Genomic DNA, 23,292 nt, shown 5'->3' with positions numbered 1-23,292 from the left:
ACACACAAACACAGGTTAATTGCTCTCAGGTGTAGTGATTCTGCCACTTACCTTCCCTGACTCCGCCCTCCTGTCACAGAACGGTGCTTGACCACGCCCCCGCTGCCACACTCGCATAATTAGTTGATTAAGATTTGTACCTGTGTGCAATCAAAGTGTAACATGATCTGTCACATGATGTCTGTATAAATCAACTTGTTCTGCAAGGACCCTGACTCTGCAACACTACTAAGCAAGCAACATGAAAACTAAAGACCACTCCAAACAGGTCAGAGACATAGTTGTGGAGAAGTATAGATCAGGGTTGGGTTATAAAAAATATTCCAAACTTTGAATATCTCAGGGAGCACCATGAAATACATTATAGCAAAATGGAAAGCATATGGCACCACTACAATCCTGACAAGAGAAGGCCACCCACCAAAACTCACAGACCGGGCAAGGAGGGCATTAATCAGAGATGCAACAAAGACACCAAAGATAACAAAGAAGGATATGCAAAAATCCACAGTGGAGATGGGAGTATCTGTCCATAGGACCACTTTAAGCTGTACATTCCACAGAGTGGGCTTTATGGAAGAGTGGCCAGAAAAAAAGCCATTGCTTAAAGAAAAAAAAACAAGAAAACATGTTTGGAGTTTGCCCAACAGCATGTGGCAGACTCCACAAACACATGGAAGAAGATTTTCTGGTCAAATGAGACTAAAACTGATCTTTTTGGCCATCATGGGAAATGCCATGTGTGGCGCAAACCCAACACCTTGAGAACACCATTCCTACAGTGAAGCATGATGGTAGCAGCATCATGCAGCATCATCTAAAACTCCCAGTGCCTAGATGTGCTAACCTAATAGAGACATACTCTAAGAGACTTGCAGCATCTATAATGAAGCATGGTGGTGGCAGCATCATGCTGTGGGGATGTTTTTCATCTGCAGGGACAGGAAAGCTGGTCAGGACTGAAGGAAAGATAGATGGCATTAAATACAGGGTAATTCTGGAGGAAAACCTATTTGAGTCAGCCAGAGGTTTGAGACTGGGACAAAGGTTCATGGTCTAGCAGGACAATTACCCTAAACATACTGCCAAAGTGGGGTGGCGCGGTGGTGTAGTGGTTAGCGCTGTCGCCTCACAGCAAGAAGGTCCGGGTTCGAGCCCCGTGGCCGGCGAGGGCCTTTCTGTGCGGAGTTTGCATGTTCTCCCCGTGTCCGCGTGGGTTTCCTCCGGGTGCTCCGGTTTCCCCCACAGTCCAAAGACATGCAGGTTAGGTTAACTGGTGACTCTAAATTGACCGTAGGTGTGAATGTGAGTGTGAATGGTTGTCTGTGTCTATGTGTCAGCCCTGTGATGACCTGGTGACTTGTCCAGGGTGTACCCCGCCTTTCACCCGTAGTCAGCTGGGATAGGCTCCAGCTTGCCTGCGACCCTGTAGAACAGGATAAGCGGCTAGAGAAGATGAGATGAGATGTTGCTAAAGCTACACTAGAGTGGTTTAAAGGGCAACATTTAAACGTCTTGGAATGGCCTAGTCAAAGCCCAGACCTCAATCCAATTGAGAATCTGTGGCATAACTTGAAGATTGCTGTACACCAACGCAACCCATCTCACTTGAAGGAGTTGGAGCAGTTTTGCCTTGAGGAATGGGCAAAAACCCCAGTGGCTAGATGTGCTAAGCTAATAGAGACATACCCCAAGAGACTTGCAGCTGTAATTGTAGCAAAAGGTGGCTCTACAAAGTATTGACTTTGGGGGGTGAATACCTATGCACACACCAGATTTATACAGTATATTTTTTCATCTTAATTATTGTTTGTGTCACAATAAAAAAAAAAAAAAAACAATTTTCACCTTTAAAGTGGTAGGCATGTTGTGTAAATCAAATGGTGCTAATCCCCCAAAAATCCATTTTAATTCCAGCTTGTAACGCAACAAAACAAACACCAAGGGGGATGAATACTTTTGCATGACACGGTATGTCTTCAAAATATGCACCAGGCACAGTACTGTGCAAAAGTTTTAGGCACCCTATTTTTTTTTCATCGAAACTTTGTTATAGATTTATATTTTATGACTTCTACTTTATCGAGTCGGTCGGTACAAAAAGAGTTACAAACATTCGTTTTCCAGCACAAGATTAAATGTTACAGAAAAAAAAAACGTTTGTGTGTATCTGAGCAGCATATTATATAAGAGAGCACTTTTCAGATTAAAAAAAAGAAAACATAATGAAGGCTGCTGGCTTTTGGTGCAAAATTAAGAAGCAAGTGTGACAGTCAAAGCGTCCAGAAGAACTGTGGCTGGTTCTGTAAGATGCTCAGTAAAACCTACAGCTCATTTCCGCATAAAACTGCACTCACTGTACCGGAGACTGCTATTTTATTTTTTAAAGCAAAGGGTCATCTCACACCAAATATTGACTTTGTTTAATTTATTATGGCTTACTGCTTACTGTTTATAGTATTTTTTAATGTTGAAACATTTAATTTCATTATTTTTAAAGCCATTTTTGGTCTACAGCATTTTTTTACATGTGCCTAAGGCTGCTGGGCCATAGAAGGTTCACGCTGCACGCTGCATGCTACACGCGTGTAAAGAAAAGTGGACAAACGTAGCATGACTTGCTCTGGGCCATAGAACGGCATTCACGTTGCACGCTGCACACTTCACGCGTGAAGCATGAAATGAACATGCACACTTTTTTCTAGGCGTGAAGATGGAAATTCCAGTCAATGCATGCGGTCACCGCTGCGCCAGCCAATCAGAACGGGTCTAGGGAGATAACTCTATGCTTTCAGGGGAAAACTTCAGAAAAAATATAATTGAATGGTATAATTGAAAAATAGTTCTTCATCGGGATTGTCAAGCAGATTATAGAATGTTCGGTGAAATTCACCACGGGTTTCTCTCAGAAGGAAGTGTTCTCGGCTCCAAATTCTGTTCCTTTTTCTCTTCCTCTGTCTCAGTAAAAGCAGAATGAGGCAATCGTCGTCATCCGAAGAGTCCATATTGTTGGTTACTCGGTCAAAGTAGAACAGACGCAACACGTGAACATCCAAGCATGAAGTTTAATGGCCCAGGGTCCGGTTCTTCACGTGAACGTGTAGCGTGCAGCGTGCAACATGCAGCGTGCAGCGTGAACCTTCTATGGCCCAGCAGCCTAAGACTTTTGCACAGTACTGTATGTCCAGCTATCATCTAATTTCTTTCTGCTTCTTTGTGTTTGGCATTTAAAATACCTTTAGTTGATTCGATTTTATCAGAAGACCAGCACTTTACCCTCCATTTTGTTTGTATTCACTTTCCCCTTGATTAGTGCTTTTCTGAACATTTTTATTCAAACTTTTGAAAGTGTTCCACTATGAGTGAAAAAAAAAACTACTGGGGAAACTGGTGTTATTTTTATTACTTTATACTGTCGTTGCTTCCCATATGATGGTTATGGAAACACTAAGCCTATTATTACTAAGTAATAATGAGTGAAATGGCGTGTTTTTATGTACTAGTTTTAATTGGGTTCTTAGATTTTTGTTTATTTTCTGGAGATAATCTCTACATGTATTTGAATTGATTTCCAGGCATGACAGTCACGAAAGCATGAAAACTCCCAGTTCCACTGATTGCTTCTCTGCCACCGCTGTGAAATCCCGCTGTGCTGGAAAAGAAGGAAGATTTAGTGTGTGTATGCATGCATAGTATATCTATTTTAGAAACTGAGATAGCAGCTGCTTTCTGTGCACTGTCTTCTTTACACTAATTTGAACATTTCTATTTGAGATACATAAATGCATGTTTGTACCTGAACCAAGAAAGCTCAGTTTCAGTAATTATACCTCAAAGGCAGCTTAAGACTTTTGGACAGACATACTAATATAAACAGACAAACGGGCAGATGGCTACATGCTTCATTATCTAAAAGTGTGGCTTATCTTCAAGGTCAAAACTCCGGAACCAGAAATCTCTGTCACTTTTGCTCTGTCCCTGCATGTGAAATGGTGGTGATATTTTCCCTCGGACTGACAAATGAAGCCTTCTATCCCGGCCATCTGTCCTCACAAATGGGCCATCAATTGTATCAATGCTCTGCATTTCAATGCTCCGCTGCACTGAGGAGTCAAGGAAAGAACCACAGTGCACAGACTGAGGCTACATCCACACGACAACGGCAACGAGACTTTATTAAAAAAAATATCGCGTCCACATGGGCAACGGATCAGTAAAATATCAGGTACATATGGCAATGCAACGCTTGCTGAAAACGATGCAATACACATGCCACACCTCTACGTGCGCTGTAAGACGCATCGGAGACACCAGAACAATAGAAGAAGTAGGACGCATGCGCATAAACCCCTTCTTCTACCCGGCGTGAAGCACTCTCAGGAACAAACACACAACAACAACAACAAGATGGCTGCGACTACGCGAGGAAATCGTGCCTTCTGTGTGTACAAATTAGTTTTATTAGTGTGCATAGTTTTATATAACTTAATTTTCTTATTGTGTGTGAACATTTTGAAAAGCATTTTTATATAATTTATATAACTTTTTATATTGTGTGTGAACATTTTGAAAAGCAGTCTTATCCAATAAAAAAAGAAATTCAAGAAATGGTTCAGTTACTTTTTTATTTAAAAGAAAAGCTGTATACAAAAGTGAATGCAATGCAGTGGTTCATACAAAACAGCGAGAGTGCTGCTTGTTCTAGTCATGTGGTTGTGACATCATCGTAAACAAATCCGTTCTACTCATCCAGACGACTTCGCAACGGCACCGTTGCCAGATTTTTCCACTCTGGAACCCGTTCTCAAAAAATATCGTTTTGGGGCACCCAAAATGCCGGTGCCGTGTGGACGCCAGGCTGAAACGATAAACAATTTTATCAGATTCACCTGAATCCGTTGCCGTGTGGACAGGGCCTTAGAGTAGATACCGTACATATACCTTTGCGTTCCATCAGAATGCTTTGAGCATGCTTTGAGATTCTCTCTCTTTAAAGACGATGCTTCTCTGCAGAAGTTTGTTCAACATGTTTGTACAACAGTTGGTACAAAACACTTGGTGTGTATGGCTTCTCAGATACTCAAGGCAGACATTTTCTTGCATTTTATGGTTTTGACCAAAGCCATTTAGCCATTACAGATTGTGTAGGGGGCAGATGAGTTAGCAGGGCAGTTCATTTTTGGCATCCACATCAAATTATTGTTTACAAATTCTTAAAGTGGATTACTTTTGGACTTTTGTGAAACCAAGCACAACAGCGTCACCAGTGGTTGAAAGAAAAATATACGGAATTTTATGAAAGAAGCAGCATGGTGGAGTAGTGGTTAGCACTTTCGCCTCACAGCAAGAAGGTTCTGGGTTCGAGCCCAGTGGCCAACGGGGACCTTTCTGTGTGGAGTTTGCATGTTCTCCCTGTGTCTGTGTGGTTTCCCCCAAAGACATGCAGGTTAGGCTAACTGGTGGCTCTAAATTGACCGTAGGTGTGAATGTGAGTGTGAATGGTTGTTTGTCTCTATGTGTCAGCCCTGCGATGATCTGGTGACTTGTCCAGGGTGTACAGGGTCCAACTTACCCGTGACCCTGGATGGATGGATGGATGGATGGATGGATGGATGGATGGATTTTATGAAAGAGCAATGCTGGGGCTGATTCCTTTCATGCAGCCTTTCAGTGACAGTCCTGTCAGGTGATTACGATCTGAAACGCCCCCTAGATTTGATCTTCATTTCAGCTGATATTTTTCAGCCCATGTTGTCAGCAGCTACTGAGAATGTACATATGATATATCATCCTTTTCACAAGATGCCTGGATACATATCTTATATTACAGGCATTTAGCAAACGCTCTTATCCAGAGCGATGTACAACATACCCAGGGCAGTTGGGGGTTAGGTGCCTTGATCAAGGGCATTTCAGTCATTCCTGCTGGTCCAGGGAATTGAACCAGCAACCTTTTGGTCCCAAACCTGCTTTTCTAACCATGAGGCCACGGATCATTCCCCCCCCCCAAAATGCTAAGACTTAACTTTTTTCCCCTGTAATGCTTTTGGAGAAGAAATTATAAGTAGATAGACTAAGCACACACTGTCGATTAAAGTACAAATTATGCAAAAAAGACAGGCAACCAAAATGTAAATTTAGTGTTTTGTTTTTTTTAAACAAAGGTTCAACATTCCAGTTTTATTTGGCACATGCACAATCATATCAGGTACAAAAGTGTGGTGAAATGAGATACATCTACTACAAAGACTGTGCATATCAAGAACAATAAAGACACTATACAAACAATATAATTAACAGTTATTCCATGAAATCGATTCGTACATGGCTGATAGCCGACGAGGAGCGTAGCGTCGATTTGGCTATAAGCCATGTACGGTGAGATTGAGTGGAATAACTGTTTTATTCTATCCACATTCACTGGATTTTGAGAAATGGAGCATTTTTATTTTTGCAAATTCGATTAACAAAAACTTTATACAAAATCATTTCCGCTTAGAATGTAAACAAACTGGCGAAATGACAGTAGCAGTTTATGAAAAATGCTATAATAATAATTATTGAAAAATAAAAAAAGATATATTCTTATCATCAAATACTTTTATTCCATATTTTGTTGCTTTTTTATATTTTTGGGGGTTTTGTTTTTGAGTAGGATTTTTATTTCGTCGTCGGTTGGTTCAGCAACATGCGCCGCCATTTTGTTTTTCTCTACTCACAGTATATGAGCTCATATCCTAGTAGTAGAGTAGCCAATTAGAGTGTGCGATTGCTCATAACCAGTGAATGTGGATAGAATAACAGTGAATATAGGGATAAGGGAGGAAATGAGAGTGTGGATAACATGAGCATACAAAAATATACATACAAGTATGTGTTTATGTATACACTACCGTTCAAAAGTTTGGGGTCACCCAGACAATTTTGTGTTTTCCATGAAAAGTCACACTTTTATTTACCACCATAAGTTGTAAAATGAATAGAAAATATAGTCAAGACATTTTTCTGGCCATTTTGAGCATTTAATCGACCCCACAAATGTGATGCTCCAGAAACTCAATCTGCTCAAAGGAAGGTCAGTTTTATAGCTTCTCTAAAGAGCTAAACTGTTTTCAGCTGTGCTAACATGATTGTACAAGGGTTTTCTAATCATCCATTAGCCTTCTGAGGCAATGAGCAAACACATTGTACCATTAGAACACTGGAGTGATAGTTTCTGGAAATGGGCCTCTATAAACCTATGGAGATATTGCACCGAAAACCAGACATTTAGTAGAATTTAGCTAGAATAGTCATTTACCACATTAGTAATGTATAGAGTGTATTTCTGATTAGTTTAAAGTGATCTTCATTGAAAAGAACAGTGCTTTTCTTTCAAAAATAAGGACATTTCAAAGTGACCCCAAACTTTTGAATGGTAGTGTAGGCATATGTACTGTATGTACAGTACATACAAATGTACACTTAAGTGCAAATGTGCCAAGTGTGCCTTATGTTACATGTATTAACAGGTGCTCTGTGTGTGTGTGTGTGTGTGTGTGTGTGTGTGTGTGTGTGTGTGTGTGTGTGTGTGTGTTAGTATCACATGCAGAGGAGCTGAAGGGAGTTGTGTTCATGTGTTCAGGGTTCTGATGGCTTGAGAAAAGAAGCTCCTCCTTAGCCTCTCAGTCTGGTCATGTGTTTGTTGAGGTGTTTTCCAGACCACAGACATTAGAACAGTCTGTTATTGGGGTGTGTTGGATCATTTAAAATCTTTCCTGCTCTGGTCCTGCACCGCCTGGTGTAGCTGTCCTGCAGATTGGGCAGTAGTGACCTGGTGATCTGTTCAACAGATCTCATCACCCTCTGCAGGGCTTTGCAGTCCTCAGCAGTGCAGATTCCTTACCAGGTGGTGATGATCCCAGTGACAATGCTCTCTGTAGTGGTGGTGTAGTAAGATGTCTGGATAGCTGAAGAGATATTGAACTTCCACCAAAAGACGTCATCTTGCCTTTCATAATGTAGCTGAAGTGTGCAAAGTCCATGGCAGGTCCTTGCTAGTGTGTACCAAATTACCTGAAGCTGCACACTCTTTCCAACAGGATTCTGTTGATCGTAAGAGCTATGCATGTCTTCCATTGTTCCATTCTGAAGTCCACAACCAGTTACTTTGTCATGTTGAAATTTAGTGAATCTCTTGAAGCATGGAGAGACAACAGACTGTGTCAGGGACAGTTTGGAAATGTTGGTGAGCACTGGGGCTAGTTGGTCAGCACAGGTTTTGAGAACCTGTCTGGGGATTCCGTCTGGTCCCACTGACTTCTTTTCTTTCACTAGCCTAAGAGTTTTCCAGATATCATGCTGTGAGACAGTGAGTGTGCAAACCTCTCCGGTGGATGAGTACATTTTTGTTGCATTAGCACAAATGCTAGCAGTAGCCAGGATATTAGCAGTGATAGCATTGAAACATGCATAGAAAATGTTCATGGTTAAGTTTGTTAATTTGGAAGTGGTCAGCACTCACTATGGCAAGGGATCTACCTTTATTGCCTGTGATGGTTTGTAGTCCCTACCACACTCAGCAGGTGTTATGCTTATGGAGCTGAGATTCCATTCTGTTCTTAGAGCTCTGTTTAGCATTTTACACTGTGTTTGATACCGCGAGCTGGCTTAGTGGTTAGTGTGTCTGCCTCTCGACTGGGAGATCATGAGTTCTACTCGTGGTTGGGGCATACCAAAGACCATCATAAAAATAGTACCTACTGCTGTCTGGCAAGGCACTAAAGGGAGTCAAACTCCTGCAGTTACTAGAGGACTAGCCCCCCACTGTAACCCTAGCTGTATAATAGACGAGAGGCCAAGGGCTATAGAAACTGAGATTGGTGTCACCCAATGCACCTTAAGGGCCTGGTTAGTACTGGGATGGGAGACTGCCTGGGAAGCAGTGTTGTAGTCGAGACTGAGTCGAGTCTCCAGTGTTCAAGTCCGAGTCATTAAAGAAAAGTCCAAGTTGAGTCCAAGACTCCAATTGTACCATTTAATAGTGGCTGTTTTAGTGCCATTAATATTAGTTTGTTCCTGAACATGATGTATGAACAGGTGAATGTGCGTTCTCTTTATCAGGGAGTGCGAAGTATTCTGTCAGAGATGGTTGGGAGACGGATGTAAGTGCAGAAGGTTAATACAAGTGAAGACAGGAAAACAATCCAGAACAGCAGGCAAAATTGTAAAACAGTGAAATGGGCAATAGGCCGAGTGAGGCACAAACAGGCTATTGTAGACTCGGCAGAATCAAAGTCGAGAAACAGGAAATCAAGGATCAGAAAACCAAACAAGGAAATAAGGCTCGGTAATGTGTCAGCAATGCAACTCAATACTTTACAAAGTAAGTGTGTTTTCACAGTTTTTATATAGGCGCGCTGATTGCACCTTAATCCTGTGCAGGTGCGAGTTGTTTACAATGCACGTGCGAGAGTCAGTTTGGTGTGTGCACTGTCCGGAGCGTGCCCAAGAGTCTATCTGATGCACATGCCAAGGCGCGCAGGTGTGACACTCTTGTGCGAAATTAGTAAAAAAAAAAAGTAATGTGTATAAATATCTTATGCTAAATTATTATTGCATGTTACAAAAAATAAAGAAAATTCCGAGTCCTTGTCTCCAATTTACAAATCTGAATGCAGTTAATGCATGAGTCTGAGTCCGAGTCATCAGTGCTCAAGTCCAAGTCAAGTCACGAGTCCTTAAAATTAGGGCACGAGTCGGACTCGAGTACTACAAGCCTGCTGGGAAGACCAGGTTCTGGCACGGGAAGGTCTTTGATGGTGTTTGGTATTCAGAAGAAGCATAACTTAAACCTAGGAGGCCATTATGGAATTATGGTTTTTGACCAAGATCAGACTAGCATTTGTTGTGTTTAGTGTGTTTTGTTGCTGTCCAGAGCCCGAAATAGCACATTTTCCCTTTTCATCTTAAATATTTGTGTTAATGTACATGGTAAAAATGCTTTGGTAGTAGCGGAGAAATTAACCAATGCTATGCAAGGTGTGGCTGAGTGGCTTGAGCAGTCCTGTCTTACTCTGAACATCAGTAAGACAAAGGGCATGTTCTTCTGTAAAACTAAGGGTAGACTCCAACTGCCAACATTAAAATTAGACATGAATCCATTGACATAGTTACCGAATTCAGATATCTTGGTGTTACACTGGACTCTAATCTCAACTTCAAAAAGCATATTAAAAAAATGACAAAAACAATTAAATATAATTTGGCAAATTTTAGACATATAAGATCGTCGCTTCCTATGGATGTAGCCAAAACATTTATGCATGCTCTAATTTTTTCACACATTTCATATTGTATCACCTGTTGGGGGCAGGCCAATGAATCTACCATTAGACCGCTACAATCACTATATAAACAAGCTATAAAAATTCTTGATAAAAAACCACTTCAGCACCACCATTGCAATATTCTAGAGAAACATCATTTATTAAGTTTTGAAAATTTTAGACTTTTTTCAAGCTTGTGTCTAGTGTACAAGATCCTACATGGTCTGGCCCCAGCTTGTCTATTGGAGTTTGTCTGTTATCCTCCTGCTAGTTCCATACAATCCTCCAGAATAGCCTCTGTCCATGACTGTAACATACCTTTTTATCGCACAACTTTTGGACAGTCTTCTTTTTCTTTTAAAGCCACTACACAGTGGAATGCACGATCAGGGGATTTAAAGAGCTGTCTTTCCATCAGGAGCTTCAAATCACAACTGAAATGTTTCCTAAAAAACAGTCAAAACTGTAATCACTGATTCATGGTGCTGACAGAATGTGTTTATGTTGGATGCGGGTGTTTGCGCGTGTGAGTGTGCCTGTGTGCGAGTTTGGGGTGTAGGGGGTTTGGCACTCATGTGAGTGATTTGTTTACTGTATGAGTGGAGTTTGCTATTTGGGTGAAGCAGGAGGTCTGGATATTTTGTATGTTTTTATGTATTGTTGTTTTTATGTCTTGCCTGGGACTGCAGATGTAAATTAGCCTGAGGCTAACTCTGGTACAATGAATTAAAAGGCAACATTTATGTTTTAATTGTACATGGTCCCTTATAAAATAAACTGAATCTGAAACTGAAAACGGGGTGGCACGGTGGTGTAGTGGTTAGCGCTGTTGCCTCACAGCAAGAAGGTCCGGGTTCGAGCCCCGTGGCCGGCGAGGGCCTTTCTGTGCGGAGTTTGCATGTTCTCCCCGTGTCCACGTGGGTTTCCTCCGGGTGCTCCGGTTTCCCCCACAGTCCAAAGACATGCAGGTTAGGTTAACTGGTGACTCTAAATTGACCGTAGGTGTGAATGTGAGTGTGAATGGTTGTCTATGTCTATGTGTCGGCCCTGTGATGACCTGGCGACTTGTCCAGGGTGTACCCCGCCTTTCGCCCGTAGTCAGCTGGGATAGGCTCCAGCTTGCCTGCGACCCTGTAGAAGGATAAAGCGGCTAGAGATAATGAGATGAGATGAGATGAAACTGAAAACTTCGACACTTAAAATATTGGAATTAACATTATGGGAATGTTTATGAAGCTTGTATAAAAATGTTTGTGCAGGAAATAGAGCTGTTCTTAGAGCTGTAGCATACAGAAAACATTCTACCTAATGTAAAGTCGTTAGCTCAGTCAGTAGTTAAGGATGTGTGCTACTGCTAAGAAAGCTGTGATTGTGTCTTGTCTGAGGGTGAATTGTCAATCTGCTGGAAGGTTACATACTTGAACCTTAGACAGACTCTTATTAACCTGCTCATCAGATCTCTGGGCTTTAAATTACAGGCAACAAGGCGGCATGAGACAACTGTCTGGGGTTTTCGGCTTTACTCTGTCTCTCTCTTGTATTGCGATATCTGCTGTACAAAATATCTATATCATTGCAATTATTATTATTTATTATTTATTTTTTAATACAAGGTATACTAGCTTTTTTACACTGTAGCCATTCTTTCCTGATTGCGTCTTGATTTCCTGCAGAACGGTGCTGTGGACTGGATGTACGAATGTAATCAACACCCCACTTGGATTTGCTCTTACTTCCAATAAGGGTGTCTGTAGTGTATTTTAATGAAAGAGACTGTTAGTCTTGCAGTAAAGAATGAGATTTGTCACCTATGTTTCCCCATGGGTGCAGGTAGCATTTGATTAAATATGCTGACCTCAGGGCAAATCCGCTGTAAAGACCAAGACAATTTTATGAGAAAACACAAAGCAATCAGAAAAAAATGCAATAACCAGAAAACAGTTCGCATTCAGAGATGCCTTTTTTTATTTTATTTTTTTATTTACTGAATGTCATTGCTGTCGGAAGCAGTGAATGTTCCTTTTGTTTTCCCAGAGCAAGAACTAAAACTTTACAAACTTCTATTTTACATTTTTATAAAGCCTGTTACTTTAAATATTCTAATTCATTTCTGTGGTGGTGAATTTTTGAAAACTGTGACCCAGTTACATACAAAATGCATCGTTTGATTCTATCGAGTGAAAAGAGATGAAAGAGCCCAGTGGAGTGTTATTGGGAAACCTGACTGAGATACACTTCTCCAAGCTGGCACCAAATCGACATCGTATTGACTTGGGTAAAATAGGCTTCATTAACAAAAGGCGTAATTTGACATTGCATGACTTCTGATCGGTCATGTAGCCTTATTTTAACTCTGTGTATTTGCCAGCGAGGGGTTTTATTGATAAAGCAGTCAGAAGTGATTGTATTGTCTGCCTTACTGTGTCTGTAAGAAGATCCTTTGAATGTTTTTGAAACTTTATATGTTGGAATTCAGCAGGCTGAGGGTCTGGTTCAGTCCTACACATGAATAAATAATTATTCTTATCTTAACTTAGGATTATTCCAAATATATAATCAAGACTGCCATAATCAATTCATTGGAATATTTGATTTAGAGACATTTGAAACATTATCATTAATATCCATCCATTATCTGTAACCACTTATCCTGTGCAGGGTCGCGGGCAAGCTGGACCCTATCCCAGCTGATTATGGGCAAGAAGCGGGGCAAGCTGCCAGATCATCACAGGGCTGATACATAGAGACAAACAACCATTCACACTCACATTCACACCTACGGTCAATTTAGAGCCACCAGTTAACCTAACCTGCATGTCTTTGGACTGTGGGGGAAACCGGAGCACCCGGAGAAAACCCACGCGGACACGGGGAGAACATGCAAACTCCACACAGAAAGACCCCCGTCGGCTGCTGGGCTCAAACCCAGAACCTTCTTGCTGTGAGGTGACAGTGCTAACCACTACACCACCATGCTGCCCAGGGTAGATATTGGACATGTAAATGTTTCAATATGCTTGCCTTGTCCTATGTTTCAGTTGCCTTTGCACCTACAGTACTGTGCAAAAGTCTTAGGCACATGTAAAGAAATGGTGTAGACCAAAAATAGCTTTAAAAATAATGAAATGAAATGTTTCAACATTAAAAAATACTATAAACAGTAGCAGTAAGCCATAATAAATTAAACAAAGCTAACATTTGGTGTAAGACGACCTTTTGCTTTAAAAAAAAAAATAGTAGTCTCAGGTACAGTGAGTGCAGTTTTATGCGGAAATGAGCTGTAGGTTTTACTGAGCATCTTACAGAACCAGCCACAGCTCTTCTAGACACTTTGTCACACTCGCTTCTTAATTTTGCTTCACCAAAACCCAGTAGTGGTTTTGTTTTGTAGTGGTTATGTTTTCTTTTTTAATCTGAAAAGTGGTCTTTTATGTAATATGCTGCTCAGATGCACACATTTATTTTTCTGTAACATTTAATTTTATGCTGGAAAACGAACGTTTGAACTCTAAAATGTTTTTTTACTGACTCGATAATGTAGAAGTCATAAAATAGAAATCTATAGCAAAGTTTGTATGAAAAAAAAACAATAGGGTGCCTCAGTCTTTTGCACAGTACTATATATGACTAGGCTAAAAAGAGGCAGCTAACATTAACTCAAATCAGGACAAGCTACTTTGCTAGTTAAGTCCATTAACACCAACTAGCATACATTTAACTTAAAATCGTGACAAGCTAGTTAAGCCCATTGACATTAACTAGCATACATTTAGCTCATAAGAATGAAAAGCTAGAGAGCTGGTTGAGAATCTTAACACCAACTCGCATACATTTAGCTCAACAGCATGACAAGCTACATGGCTAGTTGAGTCCTAACACCAGGAATGGACAGAGACACAGAAAATTAGTTACTTATTTAAATTCCCAGGTACAAAGATGACTTTCTCTAGCTATAGCCTTCTGATAATGTTTCTGATATTGTGTTTGCATCCAAGGCAGTGCTAGCATTTCAGCTTTGAGCTGTGTCTCCACACATTGCACATAATTAACAGTTATTCCACGGAATAGAGTCGTATATGATCTGATAGGTGCATAGCACCGAGTCGGCTATAAGCCATGTAGGATGAGATTGAGTGGAATAACTGTTTTATTCTATCCACATTTGCTGGATTTTGAGAAACAGAGCATTTTTTATTTTTTGCAAATTTGATAAATAAAATCTTTATACAAAACGTCCGACAAAATAATTTCCGCTTAGAATGTAAACAAACCGGCGAAATGACAGTAGCAATTTGTGAAAAATGCTGTAATAATAATTCTTGAAAAAGTAAAAAAAGATATATTCTTATCATCAAATACTTTTATTCCATATTTTGTTGCTTCTTTTGTATTTTGGGGGGTTTTGTTTTCATGTAGCGTTTTTATTTCGTCCTTGGTTGGTTCAGCAACACGCACCGCCATTTTGTTTTTCTCTACTCATCATATACATAGTTTTCACTGACGTCACGGCATTCCGGGGAAAGCCCTCCAGCCGCCATCTTGTGGGTCAAACAAAACGGACCATCGCCATTACCGGCTACGTTATCTCGGACGAATTTATGAAGTTATATAGTCAGTTTTCTAAAATAAAGATCAATGTCAGCAAAATCAAGCAAACAGAAGTATATAGATACATTAGACGACATCTCACGACAACGGTATGCAGCCAAACTGGCCTTGATTGGGGGAATTGACCCCTACGAAGTGGACAAAGATGCATTTTCAAGTGACTATGCAGGGCTGCCAAAGCCTGAAACTGCCAAAGCCTGCTCCAAAGCCTGAAACTGACTTCATCAAACTTTAAAGGCTGTCTGATATATACAACTTTATATATTCACAGCGCGCCTTTTGGCGGATGCCGCCTGAATCGCGCAGATCCGATTTTTTTTTAGGGGGGGCGTTGGAGTGTCTGATTATAATTTCAAAGTAAATTCTGTATTAAAATTACTAAATAAGCAAATATGTTACAGTCCATGAAACAGGAAGTATAAGGATGAGAAAAAAACAGTTTAAATCAGAAAGCTGCGCACATTTGTGCAGCCCGAGCGGTGTGCAGCTTTCCGATTTAAACTGTTTTTTTCTCATCCTTATACTTCCTGTTTCATGGACTGTAACGGATTTGCTTATTTAGTAATTTTAATACAGAATTTACTTTGAAATTATAATCAGACACTCCAACGCCCCCCCCCCAAAAAATCGGATCTGCGCGATTCAGCCGTGAAAAAGGCGGCATCCCTGGTTGATTAAACACAAATCAAATCATACAGAATAGACCTAAAATGTTTTTCAAAAATGACCCTTGCGTGAGTGAAGTGACAAGTGTCAAATAGAAACGTGACAAACGAGCGATATTAAGTGTACATTACAATGTAAACGTTAGGGATGTTAACCAATGACCGTTTGACTGGTGGTTGACCGAATCAACGTCAACCGGTTAATTTTTTTTTGGTTGTCGGTTAAAAAAAAAAAATCGATCGTTTTGAAGCTGCCGATTTTGGAGCGGAGGACTTGGAATTCTGTGTTGTAAACGCTTGGGGCGTGCCATGCGGTGTAAGGACGACAGCTGACGAATCAGAAACACCCATTCAGTCATGTCCCGCCCTCCTGCCCCAGTTAAAGACAGCTGACAAATCAGAAACACCCATTCAGTCATGTCCCGCCCTCCCGCCCCAGTTAAAGACAGCTGACAAATCAGAAACACCCATTCAGTCATGTCCCGCCCTCCCGCCCCAGTTAAAGACAGCTAACAAATCAGAAACACCCATTCAGTCATGTCCCGCCCCAGTTGAACACAGCTGCCACTCAGTGAAAGAAAAAAGTGTAGACACAGGCTTTTTAGCTTACAAATTACTATTCTGGTTTTTTTTTTTTAAATTATTATTAGAAGGCACATCGAGTTTAGTCCTGCCTTGGCCAGTGCATTCTGAAAGTATGTTTCGGTCTGTAGCCAACAATGCATGTTACTGCAGATCATATCTCTCCACACAAACTAAAGGCGCAGATGCCAACTTTTTCACAGCTGAATCGTGCAGATCTGATTGCTTTCCTTTGAGCATACAGAATTTACTCTGATGAAATTATTCAGACACTCCAACGCCCCCCCTAAAAAAAAAAAAATCGGATCTTTGCACGATTCAGCCGTGAAAAGGCGGCATCCGCTAAAAGGCGCGCCTTTTGCATCCCTGTTAAACTCATAGGTTAACCGACTTTAACCGGCTAATGAGGCTCGGTGGTCGGTCAAGATTTTTTTTAGTTTTCGCCATCCCTAGTAAACGTACACTCAGCGGTTCCAGTTAGGCATTCTCCAGAGATTGTTTACATGATGTTTTGGTTTCCAAAAACAAACTTAAACACAATTGATTGTTTATTTAAACAACTTACCACTTATAAAATGATTGGAGCAGACTTTGCTGTGTTTGGAAGGCTGATAATCCTTGCGGTTGATTCTCGCAAGCCATAGATTTCTCCTTTGTATGCTGAGTTTCTTTGTTTGCTCGCCTTCGTGTTCCCGTACAGTGGGAATTCCATAAAAGCTCCGCTTGACATCATCATCTGACCTATTACAACAGCTGTGAATACAACAGGTGTGCACCATCGCTAGCTTTAAATAGCCTGCTTGGGTTCTTTTGAAGACTTTCTACTCGCGCGTTACAATGTGTGCTCAGTGACCCGTATGGTAAGCTTGACCCACAAGATGGCCGCCACTAGGGAATCCCCGACTCTGTGACATCATGTGCAAACTATGTATATGAGCTGCTAGCCTAGTAGGAGAGTAGCCAATCAGAGCGTGTGATTGCTCATATCCAGTGAATGTGGATAGAATAAAGTACACTACCATTCAAAAGTTTGGGGTCACTTTGAAATTTCCTTATTTTTGAAAGAAAAGCACTGTTCTTTTCAATGAAGATCACTTTAAACTAATCAGAAATACACTCTATACATTGCTAATGTGGTAAATGACTATTCTAGCTGCAAATGTCTGGTTTTTGGTGCAATATCTCCATAGGTGTATACAGTGGTGCTTGAAAGTTTGTGAACCCTTTAGAATTTTCGATGTTTCTGCATAAATAGGATCTAAAACATCATCAGATTTTCACACAAGTCCTAAAAGTAGATAAAGAGAACCCAGTTAAACAAATGAGACAAAAATATTATACTTGCTCATTTATTTATTGAGGAAAATGATCCAATATTACATATCTGTGAGTGGCAAAAGTATGTGAACCTCTAGGATTAGCAGTTAATTTGAAGGTGAAATTAGAGTCAGGTGTTTTCAATCAATGGGATGACAATCAGGTGTGAGTGGGCGCCCTGTTTTATTTAAAGAACAGGGATCTATCAAAGGCTGATCTTCACAACACATGTTTGTGGAAGTGTATCATGGCACGAACAAAGGAGATTTCTGAGGACCTCAGAAAAAGCATTGTTGATGCTCATCAGGCTGGAAAAGGTTACAAAACCATCTCTAAAGAGTTTGGACTCCACCAATCCACAGTCAGACAGATTGTGTACAAATGGAGGAAGTTCAAGACCAGTGTTACCCTCCCCAGGAGTGGTCGACCAACAAAGATCACTCCAAGAGCAAGGTGTGTCATAGTCGGCGAGGTCACAAAGGACCCCAGGGGAACTTCTAAGCAACTGAAGGCCTCTCTCACATTGGCTAATGTTAATGTTCATGAGTCCACCATCAGGAGAACACTGAACAACAATGGTGTGCATGGCAGGGTTGCAAGGAGAAAGCCACTGCTCTCCAAAAAGAACATTGCTGCTCGTCTGCAGTTTTCTAAAGATCACGTTGACAAGCCAGAAGGCTATTGGAAAAATGTTTTGTGGACGGATGAGACCAAAATAGAACTTTTTGGTTTAAATGAGAAGCGTTGTGTTTGGAGAAAGGAAAACACTGCATTCCAGCATAAGAACCTTATCCCATCTGTGAAACATGGTGGTGGTAGTATCATGGTTTGGGCCTGTTTTGCTGCATCTGGGCCAGGACGGCTTGCCATCATTGATGGAACAATGAATTCTGAATTATACCAGCGAATTCTAAAGGAAAATGTCAGGACATCTGTCCATGAACTGAATCTCAAGAGAAGGTGGGTTATGTAGCAAGACAACGACCCTAAGCACACAAGTTGTTCTACCAAAGAATGGTTAAAGAAGAATAAAGTTAATGTTTTGGAATGGCCAAGTCAAAGTCCTGACCTTAATCCAATCGGAATGTCATGGAAGGACCTGAAGCGAGCAGTTCATGTGAGGAAACCCACCAACATCCCAGAGTTGAAGCTGTTCTGTATGGAGGAATGGGCTAAAATTCCTCCAAGCCGGTGTGCAGGACTGATCAACAGTTACTGCAAACGTTTAGTTGCAGTTATTGCTGCACAAGGGGGTCACACCAGATACTGACAGCAAAGGTTCACATACTTTTGCCACTCACAGATATGTAATATTGAATCCTTTTCCTCAATAAATAAATGACCAAGTATACTATTTTTGTGTCATTTGTTTAACTGGGTTCTCTTTATCTACTTTTAGGACTTGTGTGAAAATGTGATGATGTTTTAGGTCATATTTATGCAGAAATATAGAAAATTCTAAAGGGTTCACAAACTTTCAAGCACCACTGTAGAGGCCCATTTCCAGCAACTATCACTCCAGTGTTCTAATGGTACAATGTGTTTGCTCATTGCCTCAGAAGGCTAATGGATGATTAGAAAACCCTTGTACAATCATGTTAGCACAGCTGAAAGCAGTTTAGCTCTTTAGAGAAGCTATAAAACTGACCTTCCTTTGAGCAGATTGAGTTTCTGGAGCATCACATTTGTGGGGTCGATTAAATGCTCAAAATGGCCCGAAAAATGTCTTGACTATATTTTCTATTCATTTTACAACTTATGGTGGTAAATAAAAGTGTGACTTTTCATGGAAAACACAAAATTGTCTGGGTGACCCCAAACTTTTGAACGGTAGTGTATGTCATTTAACTTTGACCAGAGTCATCATTTTGCTTGTGTTAAACTGCTTAGTTTCAACATTGTTTCCACATCACTGTGTTCCTGATACTGAAAGCTAATTTGCAGAACTAATAAAATCGTTGCTACCAATGAGAGTATCCCTGTGTCCAAAATCGCTCCCTACTCACTGTATAGGGCATTATATAGTGGGGACGCCATTTTGTAGTGCTGTCCAAAACCTTAGTGAGGATTATTTACACCCTATATAGTGCACTCAAAGTATCCCATAATGCATCATGAAAAGTAGTGTACACCGATGTTCACTAACCAAGCAATATATCCCATCATGCATTGTGGTCGTGCTGAAAGAAATCAAATTAAAAGTCTCAAATTTGATTTAATAAAAGGCAGCTGTAAAGAAGAAAGTATTCAGATTTAAAAAAAAAAGAACTGAAAGCTGCAGGTACTTTGTATTGATTAATGTGGGAAATACGCTCCGTATAATATGGATTTATCACAAAAATACGTGCATGTATTTATTATTTTGAAAACCCACCAACTGACTGATCTGGCACGTTTTAATTGTGCAACAGTAATGACGTAAATACCAGCACGATGGACTAGTGTCTGAAAGCGTTTTTTTTAATTTAACCAATGAGCTCACTATATAGTCCTCTATATAGTAATTCCCTATATAGAGAGTAGTGAACGAGTGAGCGATTTCGGACACAGGGTACGTCTCTGTCTGTAGTTTAGCATGCATCACAATTTGTGGATGATTACCGTGGTCTAGAGTAACAGCATCAAGACGCATCATGCCACCAATGAATATATGTCTATTGTAATCATGTATCAATACAACAAATAACCAGAATGACTTTATTCCTAGTGTTGGAAAGTTGGATAAAACTAAATACAGTACATGAAACTACAAGAACCGCTTGGGTAGAACATTTTCTCCTTCTACTACCTTTATTTGTTAGAGTATAATGGTTGTAATTTATTATATTGTCATGTATTTTGTCCCAGCAAGTATTCTTAGGTTCCCATTAGAAGTCAATTTCAATTTAAAAGGTTGCATCCTCCTTACGCTGTACAGAAAGAAAAAAAATCGTAACTGGGGGAAAATCTGTTGACATTTTATATAAACCTTGTAGCCACCAGAAGCAGCACCTTCGAAGTGTACACACACATGCTGACGTCTTCCAATATGTCACATTGTGACAGTATTTGTAATAAATATTTCCATCATACAACAATCACTTCCTTTCTTATTCTTACCTGTGTGTATGTCGGACTACATGATCGCTAGTACTATCCACTTAGCGGCTTGTGCCAACCATAGATTTACATAGAAGACTAGATGCCTTGTCCCCGTTGCCCGTCAACGAAGTCGAACGTCCGCACATGGCGGCCATCTTACCTCAGACAGCTGGCTTACCCATTACATTGTGTTGGTAGCGATATGTACTTTTCAGATGACCGTAACTTCCTCAAATTTCAATCGATATTCAAACGGTTTGGTTTGTTATATAAAAAAAACCAAACAGAAGTATGTATTTATGATATTAATGATGAATAATCATTTTATGTTTAAAAAAAATACGCACAGCTGGGCGAAAATATTTCAGTATACTGCAGACTGTAAGACAGGATGCATGCTGAAATTCCTATGCTGTGAGAAGCCTAACACTGCATACTTATGGATAACTGCGGCCTTAGGACAAATAACCATACAATTTATTTCCAATTTTTAGTGAAAATATTTTTACATGTGATAGGGCCGTAGGGGAAGCTAAAGTTAAACTAGACAGGGACACTCTAACGAGTGCAAACCCCGCCTTTTCCCTATTAAAATACATTGGGCGAAAATTTCGAAGTTCTGCCATGACCTTGACCTTTGACCTTTGACCTCCAAAATTTAATGGTTTCCTTCCTGGGTGATTGGCAACACATGTACAAAATTTGGTCCAAATCGATCCATTGGTTCTTGAGATATCTTGCAGACACACAGACAGACAGACAGATACACACACACACAGACTGACGCAGGTGAAAATAATAACCCCTCCGACTACTGTCGGCGGGGTTAATAAACAGCTTACTCACTTCTGAAACTTCAGAAATACTTCATCCACCTCAAAAACCTAATGCACTCACATCATAGCATAATAACAAATGTAAACTCACATCATAGCATAATAACAAATGTAAACTCACATCATAGCATAATAACAAATGCACTGCCCGAGTAAGTAATAGTATAAAACAGTGACAGCGACTCACGGTAGTTTGTGACAAAAAAAGCATTTAATTAATCACGTGGTTATACTTCCAAGGATAAAAAGATATCTTTACATTTACAAAAAGAACATTCAAAGCTGATTATCATGTCAAAGTCAATATATGTTAGCACAGAAGATTGAAATTTTATTTGACTAGGCTCTAATGTGCAGTTAAAATGAAACTAAACATACTGATATAAACATCTACAATTAAAACACACACAGACACACACATCATCTTGTCATCAAAGTCAGTATTTTGATTTCCTGTAAATCATAATGTGAGTGCTGGGCTGTGCTGTGCTTGCGTAAGTCTTCATACCCCTTGTCTGTGGTAAGATGTAAATCTATGGTGCCAACAGTCAGAGCTACAGGTATCATGTCCTCCAAAGTCTTGGTATGTGTAAATTTTTTTGTATATGATAAGCAGTATTCGTAGAACCCTTCAGGGCTCCGTAATGCCCATTAGGCTCAAGTTGGTTTTCCCTTGTCAGCATTACCGCAATGCGTTTAGCTTGTCACTTGTCATTATTGAATGCTGACGTTCATCTTTACGGGCTCCTGAGAGTTTTTTTTCTCCACATTGTAGGTGGCGTTGCTTGCTCTGAGCACTTTCTATTTACTGTACATACCCAATTTCTAACTGCCTAGTCAGTTCCCCTCTTTTTGCCCTGGATAAGCAACAGACTTTTCTTGTAATCCATGACCTGCTCTGGCTTGGTGAGACATGTCTAGGCTGTATAAGCTGTATAATGGTGATATTTATTGCATACTCAGTGACCTTATTGGAAAATAAGTCCAACAATGTATACAAGGGAGTATCCAATATCCCGGGTTTACAGAATAACATTCACGTACTATGTAAATCGTATTATATGGTTTGCTTCCAATCTCCTTTTAAAATATGCAGGTTAGAGGATGAATGTTAATGTTACAACCTTTCATCTGTCTGTCAGAAACAAGATAAAGTCCAAGCTGAAGTTCATCCATTGTTTTATCTCTCTCGGGCAGCTCCACAGCTCCAAACTGACATTTCTCCATCTGTCTCTTATGTCCCCAATCGAGGCTTGCTATAACCTGCCTCCGCACTATGTTTAAAATGGGAGGCATTTTGGGAAAACAGAAGGCATTTATCCCTTTTCCATCTGGCAGCTGGCATGTACACAAGTGCCAGATGCAATGGGATGGGTACCCTGCTCCTTGCAAGATAATGTGTTAACCTTGTACTATGATGCACTAGCCTTTTGAATCAGTTTCTCGAGCTGACTTTGATGCTTTTGCCAGTGATTCATTCAGACTTTGCCTACTGTCCTTCTCCACTCTTCTCCCTCCCGTGGCATCCTTCTTTACTCCTGGGGCCTTCCTTTCATTTTATTTCACCTGACCTTTAGAGCTTTATCTGATGATATCGCCTCTCTGCCTTCCTCTGTATTTTCATCCAAACCTGGGAGGTTTGTGGCAATAATTCTTGACTCCAGAACATCTCCTGACTCATAACGTACTGGTTTGTGTGTATCCTTCCTCAAAAAGCTTATCAGCTCTCAGGCTTGCCACACAGAACTGCTGTGAGAATGAACAGATTAGTCAAGGTGGACTGACACCAGTTTGACCAATATTGGATAAGGAATCCATTTCACGCTCTCGTTTTTCCCTCTCTTTTCTCCACATGCTATATCCCTTGACATTGTAGTCACATCTATACACTTGCGT

At 40.4% G+C, this 23,292-nt stretch overlaps 1 protein-coding gene across 1 annotated transcript in view; it reads left to right on the top strand.

Annotated features, from left to right (window-relative positions):
• b4galnt4b (beta-1,4-N-acetyl-galactosaminyl transferase 4b) overlaps positions 1-23,292 on the top strand; it is a 278,770-nt gene that overhangs the window by 70,833 nt on the left and 184,645 nt on the right. The window lies entirely within an intron of this gene.

The sequence above is a fragment of the Neoarius graeffei genome, chromosome 27 (assembly GCF_027579695.1).
Source record: "Neoarius graeffei isolate fNeoGra1 chromosome 27, fNeoGra1.pri, whole genome shotgun sequence".
NCBI lineage: Eukaryota > Metazoa > Chordata > Actinopteri > Siluriformes > Ariidae > Neoarius > Neoarius graeffei.
The sequence above is the reverse complement of the archived record's forward strand: the minus strand, read 5'-3'. Positions and strand labels throughout refer to the sequence as shown.